The sequence below is a fragment of the Schistocerca cancellata genome, unplaced genomic scaffold (assembly GCF_023864275.1).
Source record: "Schistocerca cancellata isolate TAMUIC-IGC-003103 unplaced genomic scaffold, iqSchCanc2.1 HiC_scaffold_331, whole genome shotgun sequence".
NCBI lineage: Eukaryota > Metazoa > Arthropoda > Insecta > Orthoptera > Acrididae > Schistocerca > Schistocerca cancellata.
This window is the reverse complement of record NW_026046349.1, coordinates 1-7,500: the sequence shown is the minus strand read 5'-3', so window position 1 is coordinate 7,500 and position 7,500 is coordinate 1. Positions and strand designations below refer to the sequence as shown.

The following is a 7,500-nucleotide window of genomic DNA, read 5'->3' as shown; positions in this document are numbered from 1 at the left end:
GTCAGACGCCTTAACCACTCGGCCACGACTGCCGGTGGCGCCAGCTCCTCCCGACACATGCAACTGCTGCCGTTTAGAGCACTGCAGTGCCAGGAAACGCACAGCTGCATTCTTTTCCGTCGTGCTTTCACCGCTACTAGGCGAGCCGCTACCAAAGTATTAAAATTTCCGCCCGGGACAGGGCTTGAACCCTGGACCCTCACGTCAAATGCCTTATGCTCTACCGACTGAGCTATCCGGGCTCACCTCACGTTACTACACCTCCCACTATGCTACGGACACATTGCCTCTTGTCCTTTACTGTTGGGCAATCGTTGCATGGTGCTGTTACTAATTAAGCGTCCTCTAAAATGCTGTCTACAAACGCATCACGCTAGGCTCGTAACAGACTATCGAAGAAAACTGACACACGATGTAAAATCAAATTGCAGCAGTTTTTACGTCTCATACGTTGAAGCAGAGGAGCTACGTGTTTTCTCGACACTCACTGGCGATTGGAAAATTCACAAGCGTCTCGAATGCAATGGTTTCCCCACGTATTCGCTCATTTCACGGTTCCGTTGGAGATGCTCTTCACCTCTTGACACAAAAATGAAACGCAGTCGGTAGGACTCGAACCTACGCTCCCAGAGGGAATCTGATTCTAGTCAGACGCCTTAACACTCGGCCACGACTGCCGGTCGCATAAGCGTCTGTCGACAAGTGAAAACGGCTCCTTTTAAAGCAACCTGACGGCAGAAAACGACATGGCCTCACTCGTTTCAGTAGTGCTTCCGTGGCCAGCACAGTAGCCGTTACGACAGTGTATTAATTTTCTTCCCGGACAGGGCTTGAACGCGGGACCTTTTGGTTGAAGGCATAGTGCTCTGCCGACTCAGCTACCCTGTCCGCCTGCCAAGGATTATGGTACAGCTGCAATGTGTGGCAGTGATTCGCGTGTCGTAATTACTGGCTTGTGGCTCCAATGGCGACTTCACCGACTTCCCTCTGACGCACCGCTGACGTAGTTTTCTCTCGTCTTAAACGATGGACGTACTTTCAAGCAGCTGCGAGATCTTACGAAAAGAAACGCTGCACCACTGCTTGTGCCGCACTCGAATGACTCAATTGCGATTCTTAAAAAGAAATGAATGCTCGCTCTGTCCAACACTTTCAAGCACGTCTGCGTACTCACGAACACGGCGACGGCGCGAGAAAATGACGGGGTGCGCATCGTGGGCCTGCGACGGTTTTCTGTATTACTAGCTTCCGTGCGAGGTGAACCGATAGCCACAGGAAGCAGAGGCCCGCCGCGAAAATCCAGTATTCTTAAACATGCGTGCGAAAATTTGTGCTCGTTTGTACGCAAAATCGCACGCAGCCGGTAGGATTCGAACCTACGCTCCCAGAGGAATCTGATTTCGAGTCAGACGCCTTAACCACTCGGCCACGACTGCCGGTGGCGCCAGCTCCTCCGACACATGCAACTGCTGCCGTTTAGAGCACTGCAGTGCCAGGAAACGGCACAGCTGCATTCTTTTCCGTCGTGCTTTCACCGCTACTAGGCGAGCCGCTACCAAAGTATTAAAATTTCCGCCCGGACAGGGGCTTGAACCCTGGACCTCACGTCAAATGCCTTATGCTCTACCGACTGAGCTATCCGGGGCTCACCTCACGTTACTACACCTCCCACTATGCTACGGACACATTGCCTCTTGTCCTTTACTGTTGGGCAATCGTTGCATGGAGCTGTTACTAATAAGCGTCCTCTAAAATGCTGTCTACAAACGCATCACGCTAGGCTCGTAACAGACTATCGAAGAAAACTGACACACGATGTAAAATCAAATTGCAGCAGTTTTTACGTCTCATACGTTGAAGCAGAGGAGCTACGTGTTTTCTCGACACTCACTGGGCGATTGGAAAATTCACAAGCGTCTCGAATGCAATGTTTCCCACGTATTCGCTCATTTCACGGTTCCGTTGGAGATGCTCTTCACCTCTTGACACAAAATGAAACGCAGTCGGTAGGACTCGAACCTACGCTCCCAGAGGGAATCTGATTTCTAGTCAGACGCCTTAACCACTCGGCCACGACTGCCGGTCGCATAAGTGTCTGTCGACAAGTGAAAACGGCTCCTTTTAAAGCAACCTGACGGCAGAAAACGACATGGCCTCACTCGTTTCAGTAGTGCTTCCGTGGCCAGCACAGTAGCCGTTACGACAGTGTATTAATTTTCTCCCGGACAGGGGCTTGAACGCGGGACCTTTTGTTGAAGGCATAGTGCTCTGCCGACTCAGCTACCCTGTCCGCCTGCCCAAGGATTATGGTACAGCTGCAATGTGTGGCAGTGATTCGCGTGTCGTAATTACTGGCTTGTGGCTCCAATGGCGACTTCACCGACTTCCCTCTGACGCACCGCTGACGCTAGTTTTCTCTCGTCTTAAACGATGGACGTACTTTCAAGCAGCTGCGAGATCTACGAAAAGAAACGCTGCACCACTGCTTGTGCCGCACTCGAATGACTCAATTGCGATTCTTAAAAAGAAATGAATGCTCGCTCTGTCCAACACTTTCAAGCACGTCTGCGTACTCACGAACACGGCGACGGCGCGAGAAAATGACGGGGGTGCGCTCGTGGGCCTGCGACGGTTTTCTGTATTACTAGCTTCCGTGCGAGGTGAACCGATAGCCACAGGAAGCAGAGGCCGCCGCGAAAATCAGTATTCTTAAACATGCGTGCGAAAATTTGTGCTCGTTTGTACGCAAAATCGCACGCAGCCGTAGGATTCGAACCTACGCTCCCAGAGGGAATCTGATTTCGAGTCAGACGCCTTAACACTCGGCCACGACTGCCGGTGGCGCCAGCTCCTCCCGACACATGCAACTGCTGCCGTTTAGAGCACTGCAGTGCCAGGAAACGGCACAGCTGCATTCTTTTCCGTCGTGCTTTCACCGCTACTAGGCGAGCCGCTACCAAAGTATTAAAATTTCCGCCCGGACAGGGGCTTGAACCCTGGACCCTCACGTCAAATGCCTTATGCTCTACCGACTGAGCTATCCGGGCTCACCTCACGTTACTACACCTCCCACTATGCTACGGACACATTGCCTCTTGTCCTTTACTGTTGGGCAATCGTTGCATGGAGCTGTTACTAATTAAGCGTCCTCTAAAATGCTGTCTACAAACGCATCACGCTAGGCTCGTAACAGACTATCGAAGAAAACTGACACACGATGTAAAATCAAATTGCAGCAGTTTTTACGTCTCATACGTTGAAGCAGAGGAGCTACGTGTTTTCTCGACACTCACTGGCGATTGGAAAATTCACAAGCGTCTCGAATGCAATGTTTCCCACGTATTCGCTCATTTCACGGTTCCGTTGGAGATGCTCTTCACCTCTTGACACAAAATGAAACGCAGTCGGTAGGACTCGAACCTACGCTCCCAGAGGGAATCTGATTTCTAGTCAGACGCCTTAACCACTCGGCCACGACTGCCGGTCGCATAAGCGTCTGTCGACAAGTGAAAACGGCTCCTTTTAAAGCAACCTGACGGCAGAAAACGACATGGCCTCACTCGTTTCAGTAGTGCTTCCGTGGCCAGCACAGTAGCCGTTACGACAGTGTATTAATTTTCTCCCGGACAGGGGCTTGAACGCGGGACCTTTTGGTTGAAGGCATAGTGCTCTGCCGACTCAGCTACCCTGTCCGCCTGCCAAGGATTATGGTACAGCTGCAATGTGTGGCAGTGATTCGCGTGTCGTAATTACTGGCTTGTGGCTCCAATGGCGACTTCACCGACTTCCCCTCTGACGCACCCGCTGACGCTAGTTTTCTCTCGTCTTAAAACGATGGACGTACTTTCAAGCAGCTGCGAGATCTTACGAAAAGAAACGCTGCACCACTGCTTGTGCCGCACTCGAATGACTCATTGCGATTCTTAAAAAGAAATGAATGCTCGCTCTGTCCAACACTTTCAAGCACGTCTGCGTACTCACGAACACGGCGACGGCGCGAGAAAATGACGGGGGTGCGCTCGTGGGCCTGCGACGGTTTTCTGTATTACTAGCTTCCGTGCGAGGTGAACCGATAGCACAGGAAGCAGAGGCCGCCGCGAAAATCAGTATTCTTAAACATGCGTGCGAAAATTTGTGCTCGTTTGTACGCACAATCGCACGCAGCCGGTAGGATTCGAAACCTACGCTCCCAGAGGGAATCTGATTTCGAGTCAGACGCCTTAACCACTCGGCCACGACTGCCGGTGCGCCAGCTCCTCCCGACACATGCAACTGCTGCCGTTTAGAGCACTGCAGTGCCAGGAAACGGCACAGCTGCATTCTTTTCCGTCGTGCTTTCACCGCTACTAGGCGAGCCGCTACCAAAGTATTAAAATTTCCGCCCGGACAGGGGCTTGAACCTGGACCCTCACGTCAAATGCCTTATGCTCTACCGACTGAGCTATCCGGCTCACCTCACGTTACTACACCTCCCACTATGCTACGGACACATTGCCTCTTGTCCTTTACTGTTGGGCAATCGTTGCATGGAGCTGTTACTAATTAAGCGTCCTCTAAAATGCTGTCTACAAACGCATCACGCTAGGCTCGTAACAGACTATCGAAGAAAACTGACACACGATGTAAAATCAAATTGCAGCAGTTTTTACGTCTCATACGTTGAAGCAGAGGAGCTACGTGTTTTCTCGACACTCACTGGGCGATTGGAAAATTCACAAGCGTCTCGGAATGCAATGTTTCCCACGTATTCGCTCATTTCACGGTTCCGTTGGAGATGCTCTTCACCTCTTGACACAAAAATGAAACGCAGTCGGTAGACTCGAACCTACGCTCCAGAGGGAATCTGATTTCTAGTCAGACGCCTTAACCATCGGCCACGACTGCCGGTCGCATTAGCCTCTGTCGACAAGTGAAAACGGCTCCTTTTAAAGCAACCTGACGCAGAAAACGACATGGCCTCACTCGTTTCAGTAGTGCTTCCGTGCCAGCACAGTAGCCGTTACGACAGTGTATTAATTTTCGCCCGGACAGGGCTTGAACGCGGGACCTTTGGTTGAAGGCATAGTGCTCTGCCGACTCAGCTACCCTGTCCGCCTGCCAAGGATTATGGTACAGCTGCAATGTGTGGCAGTGATTCGCGTGTCGTAATTACTGGCTTGTGGCTCCAATGGCGACTTCACCGACTTCCCTCTGACGCACCGCTGACGCTAGTTTTCTCTCGTCTTAAACGATGGACGTACTTTCAAGCAGCTGCGAGATCTTACGAAAAGAAACGCTGCACCACTGCTTGTGCCGCACTCGAATGACTCAATTGCGATCTTAAAAGAAATGAATGCTCGCTCTGTCCAACACTTTCAAGCACGTCTGCGTACTCACGAACACGGCGACGGCGCGAGAAAATGACGGGGGTGCGCTCGTGGGCCTGCGACGGTTTTCTGTATTACTAGCTTCCGTGCGAGGTGAACCGATAGCCACAGGAAGCAGAGGCCGCCGCGAAAATCAGTATTCTTAAACATGCGTGCGAAAATTTGTGCTCGTTTGTACGCAAAATCGCACGCAGCCGGTAGGATTCGAACCTACGCTCCCCAGAGGGAATCTGATTTCGAGTCAGACGCCTTAACCACTCGGCCACGACTGCCGGTGCGCCAGCTCCTCCCGACACATGCAACTGCTGCCGTTTAGAGCACTGCAGTGCCAGGAAACGGCACAGCTGCATTCTTTTCCGTCGTGCTTTCACCGCTACTAGGCGAGCCGCTACCAAAGTATTTAAAATTTCCGCCCGGACAGGGCTTGAACCTGGACCCTCACGTCAAATGCCTTATGCTCTACCGACTGAGCTATCCGGGCTCACCTCACGTTACTACACCTCCCACTATGCTACGGACACATTGCCTCTTGTCCTTTACTGTTGGGCAATCGTTGCATGGAGCTGTTACTAATTAAGCGTCCTCTATAATGCTGTCTACAAACGCATCACGCTAGGCTCGTAACAGACTATCGAAGAAACTGACACACGATGTAAAATCAAATTGCAGCAGTTTTTACGTCTCATACGTTGAAGCAGAGGAGCTACGTGTTTTCTCGACACTCACTGGGCGATTGGAAAATTCACAAGCGTCTCGAATGCAATGTTTCCCACGTATTCGCTCATTTCACGGTTCCGTTGGAGATGCTCTTCACCTCTTGACACAAAAATGAAATCGCAGTCGGTAGGACACGAACCTACGCTCCCAGAGGGAATCTGATTTCTAGTCAGACGCCTTAACCACTCGGCCACGACTGCCGGTCGCATAAGTGTCTGTCGACAAGTGAAAACGCTCCTTTTAAAGCAACCTGACGGCAGAAAACGACATGGCCTCACTCGTTTCAGTAGTGCTTCCGTGCCAGCACAGTAGCCGTTACGACAGTGTATTAATTTCTCCCCGGACAGGGGCTTGAACGCGGGACCTTTTGGTTGAAGGCATAGTGCTCTGCCGACTCAGCTACCCTGTCCGCCTGCCAAGGATTATGGTACAGCTGCAATGTGTGGCAGTGATTCGCGTGTCGTAATTACTGGCTTGTGGCTCCAATGGCGACTTCACCGACTTCCCTCTGACGCACCGCTGACGCTAGTTTTCTCTCGTCTTAAACGATGGACGTACTTTTCAAGCAGCTGCGAGATCTTACGAAAAGAAACGCTGCACCACTGCTTGTGCCGCACTCGAATGACTCAATGCGATTCTTAAAAAGAAATGAATGCTCGCTCTGTCCAACACTTTCAAGCACGTCTGCGTACTCACGAACACGGCGACGGCGCGAGAAAATGACGGGGGGTGCGCTCGTGGGCCTGCGACGGTTTTCTGTATTACTAGCTTCCGTGCGAGGTGAACCGATAGCCACAGGAAGCAGAGGCCGCCGCGAAAATCAGTATTCTTAAACATGCGTGCGAAAATTTGTGCTCGTTTTACGCAAAATCGCACGCAGCCGGTAGGATTCGAACCTACGCTCCCAGAGGGAATCTGATTTCGAGTCAGACGCCTTAACCACTCGGCCACGACTGCCGGTGGCGCCAGCTCCTCCCGACACATCAACTGCTGCCGTTTAGAGCACTGCAGTGCCAGGAAACGGCACAGCTGCATTCTTTTCCGTCGTGCTTTCACCGCTACTAGGCGAGCCGCTACCAAAGTATTAAAATTTCCGCCCGGACAGGGGCTTGAACCCTGGACCCTCACGTCAAATGCCTTATGCTCTACCGACTGAGCTATCCGGGCTCACCTCACGTTACTACACCTCCCACTATGCTACGGACACATTGCCTCTTGTCCTTTACTGTTGGGCAATCGTTGCATGGAGCTGTTACTAATTAAGCGTCCTCTAAAATGCTGTCTACAAACGCATCACGCTAGGCTCGTAACAGACTATCGAAGAAAACTGACACACGATGTAAAATCAAATTGCAGCAGTTTTTACGTCTCATACGTTGAAGCAGAGGAGCTACGTGTTTCTCGACACTCACTGGGC

At 51.6% G+C, this 7,500-nt stretch overlaps 11 non-coding genes across 11 annotated transcripts in view; all 11 read right to left on the bottom strand.

The window, feature by feature from the left end:
• Window positions 1-32, bottom strand: part of Trnas-cga (transfer RNA serine (anticodon CGA)) — an 82-nt gene extending 50 nt beyond the window's left edge. Inside the window, exon 1 of the tRNA in view lies at window positions 1-32. This exon is cut by the window's left edge and continues 50 nt beyond it. This is a non-coding gene — a tRNA (tRNA-Ser).
• A 1,323-nt stretch (window positions 33-1,355) lies between these two features.
• On the bottom strand, window positions 1,356-1,436 carry Trnas-cga (transfer RNA serine (anticodon CGA)). Its single transcript has one exon. It is a non-coding gene; the product is annotated as a tRNA-Ser (tRNA).
• Window positions 1,437-1,998: 562 nt separating this feature from the next.
• Window positions 1,999-2,080, bottom strand: Trnas-aga (transfer RNA serine (anticodon AGA)). Its single transcript has one exon. It is a non-coding gene; the product is annotated as a tRNA-Ser (tRNA).
• Window positions 2,081-2,756: 676 nt separating this feature from the next.
• On the bottom strand, window positions 2,757-2,836 carry Trnas-cga (transfer RNA serine (anticodon CGA)). Its single transcript has one exon. It is a non-coding gene; the product is annotated as a tRNA-Ser (tRNA).
• Window positions 2,837-2,974: 138 nt separating this feature from the next.
• On the bottom strand, window positions 2,975-3,047 carry Trnak-uuu (transfer RNA lysine (anticodon UUU)). Its single transcript has one exon. It is a non-coding gene; the product is annotated as a tRNA-Lys (tRNA).
• Window positions 3,048-3,399: 352 nt separating this feature from the next.
• On the bottom strand, window positions 3,400-3,481 carry Trnas-aga (transfer RNA serine (anticodon AGA)). Its single transcript has one exon. It is a non-coding gene; the product is annotated as a tRNA-Ser (tRNA).
• Window positions 3,482-4,159: 678 nt separating this feature from the next.
• On the bottom strand, window positions 4,160-4,242 carry Trnas-cga (transfer RNA serine (anticodon CGA)). The gene has a single exon. It is a non-coding gene; the product is annotated as a tRNA-Ser (tRNA).
• Window positions 4,243-5,555: 1,313 nt separating this feature from the next.
• Trnas-cga (transfer RNA serine (anticodon CGA)) lies at window positions 5,556-5,638 on the bottom strand. Its single transcript has one exon. It is a non-coding gene; the product is annotated as a tRNA-Ser (tRNA).
• A 563-nt stretch (window positions 5,639-6,201) lies between these two features.
• Trnas-aga (transfer RNA serine (anticodon AGA)) lies at window positions 6,202-6,283 on the bottom strand. The gene has a single exon. It is a non-coding gene; the product is annotated as a tRNA-Ser (tRNA).
• A 675-nt stretch (window positions 6,284-6,958) lies between these two features.
• Trnas-cga (transfer RNA serine (anticodon CGA)) lies at window positions 6,959-7,040 on the bottom strand. Its single transcript has one exon. It is a non-coding gene; the product is annotated as a tRNA-Ser (tRNA).
• A 137-nt stretch (window positions 7,041-7,177) lies between these two features.
• On the bottom strand, window positions 7,178-7,250 carry Trnak-uuu (transfer RNA lysine (anticodon UUU)). Its single transcript has one exon. It is a non-coding gene; the product is annotated as a tRNA-Lys (tRNA).
• Window positions 7,251-7,500: the final 250 nt, after the last annotated feature.